Source organism: Dasypus novemcinctus, chromosome 19, assembly GCF_030445035.2.
Source record: "Dasypus novemcinctus isolate mDasNov1 chromosome 19, mDasNov1.1.hap2, whole genome shotgun sequence".
In the NCBI taxonomy this organism is placed as follows: domain Eukaryota; kingdom Metazoa; phylum Chordata; class Mammalia; order Cingulata; family Dasypodidae; genus Dasypus; species Dasypus novemcinctus.
The window spans coordinates 2,649,171-2,665,678 of NC_080691.1; the positions used below are offsets into that span (position 1 = coordinate 2,649,171).

At 34.6% G+C, this 16,508-nt stretch overlaps 1 long non-coding RNA gene across 1 annotated transcript; it reads left to right on the top strand.

Annotated features, from left to right (window-relative positions):
* Positions 1–7,453: 7,453 nt before the first annotated feature.
* Positions 7,454–15,738, top strand: LOC101430680 (uncharacterized). Its single transcript, XR_011646591.1, has 8 exons — positions 7,454–7,523; positions 8,660–8,742; positions 8,907–9,093; positions 10,969–11,061; positions 11,164–11,258; positions 12,133–12,301; positions 14,984–15,054; positions 15,656–15,738. It is a non-coding gene; the product is annotated as an uncharacterized lncRNA (long non-coding RNA).
* Positions 15,739–16,508: the final 770 nt, after the last annotated feature.

The window sequence follows — 16,508 nt, forward strand, 5'->3', positions numbered from 1 at the left end:
TGAGAAAGTCTACAACTGCAAGCAAGAGAGGCCCATCCATCAGCCATTTGGGATCAAGGCCCCCTCTCAATTACAGGTGGAGTGGGCATTACCATCCCAGAATCCTTAGGATTCATGAATAAAATATGGACTAGAGTGGACACCCTGGTATTCTACAGACTTACTAGCATTCTAGAATGGAAGCAATTATATCACTGATGTGGAGACAGTGGCCATTGGAGGTGTTGAAGGCAGAGAGAAGGAAAAAAGAGTTTTGATAAGGGGACATTTTTGCAACTTATAATTGTCCTGAATGACATTGCAATGACAGACACAGACCATTATATATCCTGCCATAACCTTCTAATTTGAGGGGGAGAGAGTGTAAACTACAATGTAAACTATAATCCATGCTTAATGGCAATGCTCCAAATGCATTCATCAATTGCAATGAATGTACCACACTAATGAAAGAAGTTGTTAATGTGGAGAAGGTTGGGAGGTGTGGGGAGGTGGGCATATGGGAATCCCTTATATTTATTTGTGTAACATTTTTTTGTAATCTAAGTATCTTTTAAAAATAAAAAATAAATTTAAAAAGAGGGAAGAAAGAAAATTTTAAAAGTAACTTAAAAAGATAATTTTTATAATAATATATTCCATGAATAGAATTAAATGAATTTTTGTAATTAAGGATTTTATTCTAAAATATATATATATATATATATGGGATTACTGATATATTCCACCCCCTCCCCCTCCCACACTTTTCCACATTAACAACATCCTTCATTAGTGCAGAACATTTGTTGCAATTGATGAACACATATTGGAAGACTGTTACTAACCTTGGAATATAGTTTATGTTATAGTTTACAGTGTGATGCACACAATTTTATAGGTTATGACAAAATATATAATGACTATTAACTGTCATTGCAATGTTATGCAGGAGAATTCCAGTGTCCCAAAACGTCCCCTTGTTTTACCTATTCTTCCATGTTTCACTCTATATCTTTAAAAATCTTTAAAATGATAAAATAATATTTTAATACCATTTCATCAGTTTAAACAAAGACACCATAGCAATGCAAAGGCTTGACAATGGGGATGTGTCTGGGAATGTCGTTTTTTGTGTGATTTTATGCAAAGTTACTACTTATGTAAAAAAAATTACAACTAAATAATCAAATGGGGCACAAAATATGACACATGGTATTAAGCCATTTGCATAAAATATTAATGTAAAATAAATCCATAGAGACAGTATTATATTCATGGTTAAGTAGGTCTGAGAAGGAGAGAGGGATTGAGAGGAAACTGATATGGGGTATGTGGTTTTTCCTTATTAGAGTAATGAAAATATTTTAAAATCGAGCGTGGTGATGAATGCACAACTGTAATTATACTCAAAGCCATTGATTGTTCAGGTTGGATGCCTTATATGGTACGTGAATATATCTCATTTAAATTGCTTAAAATTTCCAAAAATATGTAGATACACATGAAGCAGTAACTCCTATTAAACACCCTTGTATTTAACCCCCCAAATCAAGATGTTCTCTCCCTTTTATGGCAAAATAAATTTCTCTTTAGCCCTACATCTTACCATCTTCATCTTTTCCATGACTTGTTTATTTTCCCTGAGCCCTTCTGCCCTCTCTTACAACATTTCACGTTGATCTAATATATGCAGGTTTTGCTCACCAGGATGTTATTTTTTTCTCCATGATTTTGTGCATGTCCCATAATACAATTACAGCAGTAAGTATATATATATGTATGTATGTATGTATGTATATATATGCACACACACATATATATATGATTACCAAAGGAATTTTCTTTAGGCTTATAAATTGGATTTCCTCAGAAATTCTATAAAAATCCAGAGAAATCCCCTATGGAATTCATAAAAAGACCCAGTACTTTATGAGAGTTTGAAACTTGTTTAGATGAAAAATGAAAGTCCAAATCATAAGTCTTTTTCTTTCACTTATTTTAAAAAAAACTATTGAAAGTAGAAGTAGTGTTTTGCTATTAATGTTTTTGTTTTTTGTTTGTTTGTTTGTTTGTTTTGCTATTTACCAACATGGTTCTTATGAATTCAGCCTGAAGAAATCGTTGGAAGAAATATTCAGGAATCATGTATATGTATATATAAATAAATTGCTATAAGTAATAGTTTAAAATTTTAAATAATATACAAATAAATGATTTGATAATGTCCATATTTATCTAATTATACAAAGTATAGCTTGGGTTAATATATACATATGAGCATCAAATGTTTGATAAGTCCTGTACCAGTGTGAGGTAAATTAGGTACTTAGTACACAAAACTTAAGGAACTCACCCTCAGGATAAAGTATCTCTCTCAAGCATTGGATTTAAAGCTTTTTGCAAACATAGTTTAAGTCATTTTAAAAGGGCTTTATACTGTAAATGTTGCTTACTTGATTTTAATAAAAGATATATGAAGAAAAGCCTTTTTCCTTCCCATCCTAACAATGCTGAATATAATTATTAGTAAGTTAGAATGACAAAATGTAGCAATTATGTGACACTTCTTAATTTGGGTAGCAGTGAATAATGCCACTATGAACACTGGGGTGCATATAGCTGTGTGTGTCCCAGCTTTCAATTCTTCTGGGTATTTATGCAGCAGTGAGATTGCTGGATTATAAGGCAGTTCTATAGTTAGTTTCCTGAGGAACTGCCAAACTGTGCTCCACAATGGCTGCACTGTTCTACATTCCCACCAGGAGTGGATGAGTCCCCATTCCTCCACATCCTCTCCAATATTTGTAGCCCCATGATTTTTAATAACCACCAATCTAACGGGTGTAAGAGGATATTTCATTGTAGTTTTGATTTGTATTTCCCTAATGGCTAGTGATGTTGAGCTCATCTCCAGAAGTCATGGTCCATGCTGTGGGGGAAGTAGTACATTTATATGCTGAGACTGACTTAGAGAGAGGCCTCTCAAAGTGCTGGTCTGTGATGGGGGGGTAGGGTTGGGAGGTTGGCTTGGATTAGCTATAGAATTCAAGGGAAGGTTGGAGGGCAGAGCAGGTGAACTCTTTGGTTTTGTGAAGAGTCCATGTTTTAAACTACAATGGTGGGAATGTTCTTTTGGCAAATATGGCAGTAGAGGATTACTGGTTTAGGGCTTTGGATGGGGGAATTGTGGGCTAGGGTATATATGGGCATGCCACTATGGAATATGTAAGTGTCCATCTTGTTCAGTGTGTAGTGGAGTGTATATTTAAGTTGAGTGAGCTATGAGAATCATCTCTCTGATTTCCATCTACTCAGAGATACTGTTTTTCCCAGAAGTTATATAGAAAGTAACTTATTGGTGGTTAAATGACAGCGGCTTCAAAAGCTGGAAGTCAGAAGGGGAAGATCAAGTCTATCACTGCTGTGGGCTCAGACATTCTCTCTTATTTTACTCAAGATATTTCTGAATCTGCATTGTCATACACACATTCACACAACATAAAAGTTTTATATGTGTTTACTGAAATTCAAGGGTATCTATTAAGTTTAAGTACTAAAGGTACATTCTGTCCATTCTCTAAACAAATCTGCTTTTAGACTAAGTGTTAAGGGAGAGAACCTCAATTATGTATCGTGTCAATGACAATTTAACTTTTCCATTGGTTGATTATTAGTTTTAAATTACACAGGAAAATGCTATTCTTATTCCTTTTCTGATAGAAATAGACTAAATCAGAGTAAGACATACTAAAACTACTTCCCATTGATTTCTTTATATTCGTTTAATAATCAGGTCGTCTGTGCTGTGAATGCTCCACCCCCACTGTTCCTTTTCTCCATCCACTGAAATATATTACTCTCCACGGAGCAGGGTTTGATATTTCAGGCTTATGTTTTTCTTTCTTATAGTGGATTTTGTCATAAGAAGAAAAATAAGTAATAAGGGAACAAGAACTCCTTCTATTTGCTCATTTTCTTCAATGAAGTTAGCAGAGGTGGCTCTGTGCTTCAAATCTGATGAGCCAAATGTGGAGAAAGCCAAACAAGTATTGAGTCTGGAGGGATTGAGGGTGGAATTGAATGACTAGAGGAATGGACTCTCCTTGGAAGGGAAAAGGAGAAGGAGCTGTTCTTGGAAGAGCGCTGACAGCTGGTCAGAACAAGGGTAAAACCTGAGAAAAAAGACAAGAGATTCAGGAGTCCAGACTTGAATAATGGAGCCAGTTCAAAGAATTTTGGGCAGGTTTCTGTGATTTGAACATTTCCTGTGCTCACACTGATGTTCATATGTTCCAGATTTTAACGCTGACAGTGAGCACAGCCACAGATGCTTTTTCCCTTTCTGAGAAGTCTGAGCCCTTCAGAAGTTCAAGTGATCTGTACCAACTAAATGAAACTTTGATCCCCGTAGGTTCACTGTTGCAATCCCTGGCATTTGGGCACACATACACAAGTATCCCTTCTCCTTTATACTCAGCTTAAACATTGTCAAATATGCAAAATCTTTACAATTCCTCCAGAAAAAATTCCCCATCATCTCTGTCTTCCAGTAGTAAATTTCATTTACATCTATGACGTGGCACCTAAAGTATTGGTCTTCATATGTGCATCTCTCATGAATTGAAAATTTCTACAATGCACCAGTTCTGCTTTGCTCTTCCTTTCATCTCCAGATCTGATGTGCTGCTGTCCATGGAAAGTCAATAATGAGAATTTTGTATTCATGATAATAATTTTAAAAAATTAAAAATAAATAAAATAGAACAGAAAAAATATTAAGCAATAATTAGATATAGCCTGTCATAGCAATTAGTTTCTCAGGAGTGGAGCAGTGAGCTTAAAATTTATCAGCTCATTCCATATATGAGCAGAAACAAAGAGTGAATGTAGAAGTGGCAGATAAAAATGTCTACAGTCTCACATATGCATCACAGGAATTATTAGTCAATGCTTTGGTTTATAAATTTTACCGTGGTTGCTTCTGGAAGCCAAAATAGAAGAATATTTTCATGAGAGTTAAATACTTTACCCAGCACTACCTTTCACGAGTACTCCAATCTGATCTTATAGAAAAAATATATCCAATTACAATGAAAATCATAAATTTCAGGTTGCTTTTTCACTAAATATTGAATGAATAATAATACAACCAAAAAAACACAGCTCTAGTACATACTTATTTGTACACAATTTCCTGGCAGTACTTCATTATTTCACTCAATAGGTTCAATTTGTAAAATGGTGCTAAGCATCATTGTTTTTTGTCTTTAAACCTGTTTTACAAAGTAACAAGTGTTACGAGTCTCATCTTCATTTTAGCAATTGTTAAACCCCTTCTTCCATGATTAGAAACTAAATTGAAATCTCATACCAGATGTTTTAACTTTTTGGTGAGTTAAACCCCCAAAACTGTTACACCAGTCAATGCATAATCAGTTATCTTATTTCATTTACACAAAACACATTTTAGCTTGTTTTCACTTTTTAATTGTTTTTTCATATCCTTCCTGGTGGCTTTTTCTTGATGTAGCTTCCATTTATATGATAAGCATATATGAATCACCTACATCATTTTTAACATTAGACAATGAAGGAAGGAAAGCCTTCCAAAAATTTCAACAAACTCCCAAGTATTTTACTTTACTAAAAGTTTCAAAAGCAACATACTGGCAATAGGTTTTCTCTTACAATGGGTTTTTATCTTCTTGCAAGATTAGAGCTCCAAGTCTGAGATAAGTGTCCAAATCAAGGCATCAAGCAAAAAGCCCCAGAAGCTGAGAGAGAAGTCTGGGATACCAGAAGCGAAAATCAACAGAACCTGGTAGAGAGAAACCCACCAGAGCAGAGAGAAAACTGGAGGAAACCAGACGCTGAAAGCAACAAGAGCCAGAGTAGAAGGGAGAGACAGCAGATGCCACCATTTCCCCTGCTAAGTGACAGGAGTCCAGGAGCCCTGGCTGGGGTCTTCAGGAAGTGATCTTTGCCTGATGCCTTGGTTTGGACACTTTTGTTAGCCTTGGACATGTAAACTAATAAATTAATAAATCCCCATGTAGACGTTAAGCCATCTCTGGTATATAGCCGTGGCAGCTCTTAGCAAAATAAAATATCAGCTTTCAAAGAAATTAAAATTCAGTGAGCACCCTGCAATAGTCTTACATCTGTAGTTGTTCACAGGAGGAAATTATTGCATTTGTGCAATTGGAGTGCCCTATGGACTGTGGCTAACAGCACACACCCACTCATACCCCACATGATCACACTTTCCGTAATAGCCAGGACAAAGTGCACTTGCTTTTTACTTTCATATTTACTGAGAATTTGGTGGTGAAAGGAAGTGGTTTTAAAATCTGTAAGGTGTAGTTCTACACACATAGCTGGATAGCCAGGAGAGACCTCACCTCTCTTGTCTTCCTCAAATCCCTCTCCCCAAGTGAGTAAATGATGCTCAAGAACCCAGGGCGGCTCACCTGAGATGGCTCCACCCTGTCTTGTTGGGACCCTCCTCCCCTCTTCATGGTTTCCCACACACGCTCAGGTAAATGGGAATTCATTTGGTGAGTTGATTCAGAGCTTATTACTCATTCAAATGCCCTCTTTGAATCTGAACATTTCTATATTTTCTTGTTGCTTCTCTCTTGACTGGTATTTCAACGCGGAATAGCTTCTAAGAGACTGAAAATTCAGATGGCTCTTGAAAAATGGCTGGGGAATTTCAGTGCTCAAGCATTGTAGGACCCAAGTTTCAGAACTCAGCACAAATTCACCCAGCACAAGATGCCAGGAAATGTTCTGAACAACCTTAGCTCTTACTGTCTTTACCTTTCCTTTGGTACTCAGGGATATGTCCAAGAAGCCTAGGGATGTGACATTAAACTCTGCTCTATTTGTTTCAGTTTTCCATTATTACCAATTAAGTGCTCCTTCATCCTCCAGAAGTCAGTCAGCCAGATGGGCCACCTTGAATGATTTACCTTGGGGAGTTGAAAAAAGTGGTTGTGTCTGTTTCTCTCACCATCTCAGGGGAATTCGAGAATGTATGTGAAAAATTTTAAGCATAAGACAAATGTCTTTTGACCTCTCATATCTTATCACTAACATGTCACGTAAGAGCTGTTCAAAAAATGTTCAGTGAATAAGCAGATTAGTGCAGAGTTGAGTGAATTTTTACAAAGTGAGCCAACCGTGCCATCACACCCGGAGTTAGGTGTGAACATCCCCCTTCCCGCCTTCCTTCTGGCCCCTCCCAGTCTCCACGCTGCTGATTCTGCCCTTTGGTTGCATCCACGTGGGTGGACCCCTTTCTATTCTTAGAATTCACCGAGCTCCAGCGGTTTCGTGTTTATGTCAATAATCTGACCTCATGGTTTTCCTGAAAGGGACTCCTAGAGGTTCGCAAGACCACATTTTGAGAACCGCTGTTTTTTTCTGTGTAAAATTTATTTGAATCTTTTATTCAGTGTCCTCACAGAGAACGTCAAGATGCAGACGGGCAAGTGAAAGAGCTTCAAGATGAGCGTGAAGCTGAGCAGTATTTCTCAGTAAGTTCCTGACACATTAATTTGAAAATTGCTGTTTTTATAGAATATATTTTTCTTGCTACAGTATCAAAAAGAATGATTCTTAAGTCAGTCTTATGCATCAGAGTTAACTGGGGAGCCTTTGAAAGAAATCCATATTCCTAGGCCTATAACCAGCATTAGCAAATTGAAATCTCTGAGACCTGAGCCAGAGAATATGTCTTTGTGTTTTTTGTTTTGTTTATTTCTAAACTCACTAGCTCATTTTGATGTACTGGTGCACAGATTGACTTTTGGCAACCACTGAATTAGGCTTTCTTAAGTACTTTCCAACCACATTCTGTACAAAAGTCTACTAACCCACAAAAATGTTAATTTTCAGACCTATCATTTCTTCCACACTAAAAGCCCTAGGTAAATGGCTTTTATCCATGACATTTATCAATTCATTATTTAATTAAAAACAACACCGAACAAAAATTTATTGTGTTAAGTTGCATTTATTCTTGTCCTTAAAATAGATTGTTACAGCAAACACCAGAGTTCTGGATAGGATATTTTGTACCACACAACTTGGATGAAAAGAGCCCTAGGCAAGAGAATGTTGATAGTTTAACAGAAATTCAATATCACTGGTAGAAAAGTAGTTATGAGCACATACACATTCCTTATGAAGCTTATTAAGCATTGCTTATTTAGAAAGATCTGTTTTCATAAGGAAAAAGTTGTAATTTTAACATTTGTACTTTTTAAAAATCAGTTTTAAAATATGAAGTAGAAACTGCCACCTCTGATCCATTGATTTTAGCCACCAAAATTTTCTTGTCTAAATTAGTAATATTTTTCCTTGCTTCTTCATCCATCCTACCAATCTGTCATTCATTCAGAAATCTCAGTGTGATCTCCAGGTGAAAGTTTTGTCAAAAGACTTCTTTTTTAGAAGATTTTTTTAAAAAATCCTCTAAATTATTGGGTGAACTTGAGTTTATCAATTGATTATTGGAAAAAAGAAAAACTCTTCAACTTAATTTGCTCAAACTTGATTATAAGAAAACATTTGTGTTTAATGTAATTTTTTCTCTGGACAAGTTCTGAATGTGAAAATAATATTCCTGATGCTGATAATGTTTTACATTTATTTTATTTTTGCTATTTAGACCCTATATCAAACACAGGTTAGGGAACTTAAAGAAGAATGTGAAGAAAAGACCAAACTTTGTAAAGAATTATAGGATGAAAGGTAGGACAAGACTCTTTTCTCTTTTATTTATTGATTTTTATACCTTGCTCTTAGAACAGTGCCTGGTATACACCAAATGAATATTTGATGATGAGTGAATTAGGCAAAACTTTGACTTCATGATGAAAATTGAAAATTTCAATGAATTTCTCTTTAAAATACAGGGACTCATTGGCTGCCCAACTGGAAATCACCTTGACCAAAGCAGATTCTGAGCAACTGGCTTGTTCAATTGCTGAAGAACAATATTCTGACTTAGAAAAAGAGAAAATCATGAAAAAGCTGGAGATCAAAGAGATGATGGCTAGACACAAGCAGGAGCTTAGTGAAAAAGATGCCAGAATTGCAACTGTAAGTAAACTTTTTAGTACTCTTTAAATATATTATCACAGATCATTGTAGAAGTACTAATCTAAATGAAAAATTGTATATGCTCACTACCAGATTTTTAATCTAGTTAACCATCATCTTCTCAGTGTTCTCCATGTTAGCTCAAAAGAGAACTACTTCCAAAAGCTTTACTTATTAGTAAATGCACAGTTAAAGGACTAAGTAGGAGAATATCAAAAGCAGAAAACAATTTAAGCCATTTTTTTCTGTTTACCGAAAGCTTGGTTCAAAAGAATCTTGAAACTCCCATAAGACAGTCAATTATATGGAGGTTGAAAAAAATTACAGTGAAAATTTCTAAGAGAAGTAAACTATCAAATAGTAGAGTTTGCGTTAGTCCCTATGATTTTTTCCCTAGTCCTGAACTTTGATTCACAGAAGACTTTCAGATGGATTTCTTTCTTTCTTAAGGGCTTTACTGTGACAGTAGTCATTCTGAGGATAGTAAATGGGAGAGGACACAGATTCAATAAATGGCTGGAATAATTGGATTTTTATATGGAAAGGAGTAAAATTAAACCCTTATCTCCTTCTGTACACAAAAGTAAATCCTATCTTAAGAACCTAATTATAAAAAATAAAAATGTTCAACTAAGAGAACAATCAAAAACTTATATATGGCAGAACACAACATAAATAAATAAGAGGGAGAACATATTTGTAGTGTACTTATTCAGGGGATTAATACCCAGAATATGTACTGAACTTCTTTGACTCAGTAAGAATAAGTTAAATAATCCAAAAGAAAGTTGCTGTTTCTAAGGGAAAACTGAAATAGAAGCACCAAGGCTTAACTTCACTACTCCACAGCAAATGGCTATGTACAGCAACTTTGAAATACTTCTTCACACCCATTACATTTGCAGAAATTCAGTATCTGACAGTTTTGGGTGTTTGAAGGATGTCTAGAAAATGTTGTTCTTTACTATTGTGGAGAATGGAAGTTTAATATGATAATAGTATAGCATGGCATGGCAATTTCCAGTAAATTTTAAATATTCATCTAATATCATCCAAAGAAATTCTGCTTTAAGATAAATGTGCTAGAGAAACTCAGGCACAATGTTCATAGCAGCTTAAATCTTGGTAATAGCAAAAAACCAACATATCTACCAATATATTGAATTGCTAATGAAATACAGCAGAAATTGAAACTACCTTACATCAGTTAAAATGAATTAGCTAGATCTTTATGTATACTAGCAAGGATAATTCTTGTACTGTCAAGTGAAAAATATTACAGAAAGATAAATGCAGTATGATATTATTTATGGAAAATTTTAAATTACATAAAACCACACTACATGTTATTTTTGGTTTCATATGTATGTAATAAAAGTATGAAATGGGAAGAATAAAGATATAATTCATAATAAAATTTTCCTTAGGAAGAAAGATTAGGAATAGGATTTGGAAGGAACACAAAGGGATATCAATTCATCAGTAATTTTTTTTTTTTACTTTAGAATGATTGTCTGAAAAAAATTTGACAGTGTTGAAGTGAGTTTATTTTACATGATTGACATGCAGGGCTTTATTTCAGTCCTTAATTATTTCTCAATAAAAATAACTGCTAAGGGTTTATGAGAGAAGGACAATTTTTTTTTTTTTTACTTCCCAGGGTACATTTCAAGTCTGTTGAGATTTTAGAAAAATGTTTGTCAAGGATCAAATTTGGTAAGGTAGCACAGAGGCAAGAAGTGTAGAGATAGATGTAGTTAGAAAAAAACAGGAGTTTTGGCAGCAGTTTAGAGTGTTTTCATTTTGAATTATTGCTTTTAATCATACCTTAAATTTTGTAAATTGGGATATTATTTTTTTCCTTCCATATCTCAGCTTGAAGAAACAAATAGAACACTAACCATTGATGTTGCCAATCTTGCAAATGAGAAAGAAGAATAAATAACAAATTGGAAGATGCTCAAGAGCGTATGTATTATTATGTATAACTTTAGTATACCTAATGTATAGTTGCTATGGTTGTCAGTTGCTATAGTTATCAATATAATTTTACATCTTTACATGTTTCAGAACTATCAAGGTTGAAAGATGGAGAGAAAAGTGCAGCAGCAATTCAAGTACAACTTGGGAAACAGTTGTTAACAGAGAGAACACTCAAAAGTCAAGTACGTGCAACGGAATCTAAATATGATTTTAAATGTTTTTAGAGGTTTTTTTTCCTTTTTGTTTCTGGCACTACAAATTGGAAGCCTTAGTCATTGAATGTTTTGCTGTTGTGAACAAACAGACAAAGTTAACTAATTTTTCTCAGATTGGGCGAAACTAGATTTGATTAACCACTGTTCGTCACTGTTTACAGAAGTTTTTCTTAATTTTTCTGTATATGATCACATTTCCTTCTCATTCTTTATTGTAGCTGATAATTTTTCTACTTTTAAGAAATCAAATGATAATGACCATTTCCCGGCATCCTGGTTGAGGGTCTGTCATGTGAAAGGTTCAAGGATGATGAGTAATGAGGAAAGGCAGGCTCCTTAAGTGATACATTAAATGTTTTTTGCAGCCTTATATGTAGGGAAGGAGATGCTTAGTAAGTGTATAAGTAGCTATTGGTGAGTCGCTGGGAAACCATTGACATAAATTATTTACTTAGTTATGTTTATGCTTTTAAGGCTGTGAGTAAGTTGGTTGAGATCATGAATCATAAAGAACCACAGAAGCATGGTAGTGACACAGATGTGTGGAGAAAAGAGAAGGAGAATAGAAAGCTACATATGGAACTTAAATCTGAAAGTGAAGAATGGACTCAGCAGATGATCAAGTATCAGAAAGAACTGAATGAAATGCAGGCTGTAAGAATACATTTGGGCCTTATATTGAAGACTTCTTTTTAAGAAGTAGAATTATTTATCTGCCTGCATATATTTCACTGGTTGTAGAACATTTAACAAAAATATTCCTTAATTATTATTGAACAAACAGGCAAATTTGTGAGCTATATTGTATCCAGTTAATGTAATTTGGCCTAATTCCTTGTAGCAAATTGCCGAGGAGAGCCAAATCCGAATAGAACTGCAGATGACACTGGACAGTAAAGACAGTGACATTGAGCAGCTGCGCTCACAGCTCCAGGCCTTGCATGTTGGTCTGGATAGTTCCAGCGTGGGCAGTGGACCAGGGGATGCTGAGGCAGAAGATGGGTTTTCAGGTACAGATTTGTTTCAGCCTTTTGTGTATATTTTTATTAGAAGCTTTCTGTCACAAATATAAATGAATTGATGTCTTAAGCCTCATGACTGACTTTGCTCTTTTGGGAAATATTTGGCATTACTTTATAGGGAAACATTCATTGGAGTAGGGATTTAAATAATATTTTAAACTTATTTTATTTGTTGATTTTGGGCAAAATATTTCATTAAAAAAATACAAAAGCAAGCTCTACTTTAGTTTTTTTAAAATTAGCTCATTTAATAGCTCTTTTTATTTTCTCCTAATCTCTTTCTGCATTCTTACTTCCTTTTATGTTGGGTGTTTAGTTCATATCACTCAGTCACATGCTATGGAATCCATGTCATTCACCTACCACTATTGCTCTACTTCTCTCAATATTGCCACTAAGCCTTCCAGTTCTCACTTACTTGTTGGCTCTAATTTTGACTCAGAAGAATCCTTGACTGACTTACCCATTTCAACAGAATCTAGTGGTACAGGTGATATCCAGAAAATCCTTTTACCTTTGGGGTTTTTCCCACTCCCTAATTTCTGTCCTTTTGAAAAAAACTTTATAACATTAATATTCACTAACTCTAACATCTTGCTTAGATAAAATTAACTCTTGCATGAAAAAAGAATTTGTTTTCAAAGTATTTTCACACTGGATTGCCAATATAAGTGTCAGATTATTTTATTTTGCCAATTTACAAAAATGGAGCAGTGCCTTCTATATAGTTTAAGAGCTAATGATTTTCAACCAAGAAGAAATTCTTTCTGAAGTTTCATATCAAAAGTGACAGTTCAGAAAAAGCTCCTAGAGCATGTGTTTTAGCATTTCATTGAACTTATGTAGTCAGTCTTACAAAGGAGTACCAGACAATTTGGCCTGATCCTTTCCTGAAAGGGCTTATAGTTTAAATGAAAAAGCCGAATAGAAAACACATGAAATTATTTTGTTTAATACAAAGGTAGTACAAGAATAAGAACAAAAAAGTTTTAATATAAATTCTGGAAATTTGTCTAATCAGTTAAGGCAAAGTAAAAGTAGGCCCTTATTACCTGAAATCAGAGTAAAATAGAGTTATTTACAGTTGTCATCACAATTTCCAGGAGCATATTTCATATATTTCTTGCATTTCAAAATAATCAGAATACAATATAAGTCACAAAGTTATTAAAATTAAAGTTGTTTTAGATCTTAGTAATAAAGTTATTCAGTCTCTGTCCTGTCGCTAGAGGTCCTTCAGTCCCTTGAATGGGTGAGCTCCTGACTTAACGGTGCTGGACCATAGAGACTGTGTTGTCTGTGAGGACAGTCTTTGGGTTAACAGCCATCAGGACAGCTTCCACCATCCTGTCTGGAACGCTGCTGAGGAGAGACGCTATCGGCTCTGGCATCAGACGGGCATCACTGTGTGCCCTTTCAAGGCTTCAGCTTTCTCACCCAAATTAGAAGTTAATTCCTGGGCTATGGTGTCATTGTAAAGATCAAGGAGAATTTAGGGAAAGCATCCAGCACAGTTCAGACACAGAGTACATGTGAAATAAGTGATAGCACTTTTACTGTTAGAATAACTTCTCTAAATGCCTATTTCATGTACTTATTTCATTAAAAGATACTGAGCAAATGCTGTTAAATTCCAGTGTTGCATTCAGTTTTCTTTCAATGAGAATTTTTATTTTCTTATAACTTAGAAATCTTTTGTTTATATTACTATCTTTTAACCAAATTTCATCTATAAATTAAACAATTTTATTTCATTTTATTACAGCCATTTTAAAAGTCCATTCTACCTACACATTTTCTCATTTGAAATATTTACTCCTCAAGTAGAAGTGCCAGGGAAGTGAACTTGGCCCAGGGGTTATGGCATCCATCTACCACATGGGAGGTCTGCGGTTCAAATCCCGGGCCTCTTTAACGCATGTGGAGCTGGCCCACACGCAGCGCTGTTGCGCACAAGGAGTGCAGTGCCATGCAGGGGTGTCCCCGCATGGGGGTGTCCTACGCACAGGGAGTGCGCCCCATAGGGAGAGTCTCCCAATGCGAAAGAAAGTTCAGCCTGCCCAGGAATGGCGCCGCACACAGGAAGAGCTGACACACAAGATGATGCAACCAAGGGAGACACAGATTCCCATGCCGCTGAAACAACAGAAGCGGACAAAGAAGAACACGCAGCACATGGACACAGAGAGCAGACGACAGGGGGGTTGGGGGGGGGGGGGGAGAAGGGGAGAGAAATAAATTTTAAAAAAATCTTAAAAAAAAATGTGCCAAAAAAAACCCACGAAAAATAGAAGGTGTGCATTATGTCTATATTAGGCCTTCTTCCAATGGAAGAAAATAAAGGATTCTGATGCAAGTGTACTGGTGAGAAAAGAGAGTTTGCTTTTTTTGTAACTTTTCTGCTGAACTTTGCAAATGCACGATTTTACTTAATGGGATATTTGGCATCATAAAACTATAGAGTTTTCCCAAAGTGCCATAGTCTGGATTTTGTTTTGCATTGTGTAACTTGCTTATACTGATCCTGTGTTATTGGATACTAGATGGTGTACAAGATAAATTCTGAAGGGCGTATTTGATTTGTTTTGTTACTTTTATATTAAAATTTTATCATCTTCCTCATTATCCAAGAAGAATTGTTATTATTTTTCCTATTCTGCTTATTTACAGAATCAAGATTAGAAGGATGGCTTTCACTGCCTTTGCAGAACAACACTAAGAAATTTGGGTGGGCTAGAAAGGTAATTAGTACTTTTCAAAATGGTTCTTTTCTCCCCCTTTTGGTTTTGCTACAACCATTTCACTTCTTTGGTTGATAATCTACGTAACTAGAACTTCTAAACATATAAAACTTGTTCACACTTTCTGATTTGGAACGATGTGATTTTATTTTATTTGTAAATCTTTTTAATCATTAATGTTTTGCTAATAATAAAACCAGCTTTAGTATTAGGAAAATATAAGCCTATTGACCTTAGTGTTTACTATTTCAGTGAGAAAACAACTCTAATATTATAGAAATGCCCCATTTATTCCTTTTCTTCTGTTACTTTGATTATTGATGTTATTATGTTTATTTTCTGATAAGGTTACTAATGCTATAGAATCTCAAAGCTAAACCAGTCCAAAAAGTATTTGACTTCATTCCCTTCAACTTACTTATTTAAAATATCTATAAAGTCTATTATTTCTTTAATAAAAGATTTTTCTGAAGATACTTTAAGTACATTCTAGTTATTTTCAGTATTTTATGTCATTTTTATTGCTAATATAGAATGTAATTTTCAAGGAAAAATAAATAAGTTATGTAATTGCAATTCCTTCCTTCCCTCTTTTTAACAGTATGTGATTGTAAGCAGTAAGAAGTTTCTTTTCTATGACAGTGAACAAGATAAAGAACATTCTAACCCATACATGGTTTTAGATATAGAGTAAGTGCTTTTATTAGAATATTTAGAAACTCTAACTATTCTTATCTCTTAAAGTATGGTAAGAGAGTAATGTGACTTTTTCTGTCCAGTTACTGCAGTATAAGATTAGCTAAAACATCTCTATTTCATGGGTCTTCAGTATGTTGTTTTCAAAAAACTTTCTGACTTATTAAGAATTTTAAGAAAATTTTAAGAATTTCTCAGAATCTCAAGGAATGATTAAATTAATAGAACAAGATACCCTATGAGCATTTAACATGAGTTAAAGTAGTCAATTTTAACTTCTGATACAAGTATAGGATAACACAGTGTAATTTGATCTTTTGGTAATATTTTACCCCTTTATTAAAAATCTTTTATTTTATTAAAAATCTTTCATAACAAGTTATTTCATGTTCAACCAATTACACAAACAGATGTATATAGAGCGGATGCTAAGGAAATTCCAAGGATATTCCAGGTAAACATAGTTACTTCTAGGAGTATCTTTTTGTTTGCTTGTCTGTTTTTGTATTTGTAGTTTTATGTTGGGTTTTGGATGTTTTGTTTTTTCACTTTTTGAGGTTCTCATAATGGCATGACAGAAATCTTTATTCTTCAGTGCTCTTACATTTTCTTTCTGTTTTATTCATGTTTAAACGTGGTGCATTCTTTTGTAAATTTCTTGCTTATTTTGTTTTCTCTCTCCTTTTTTACTTGTTAAAGTCTGTAAACTGTTTATATCATGTTTCTAGTATTTGGCTATCCTTTTGTCCAAGGTTGGT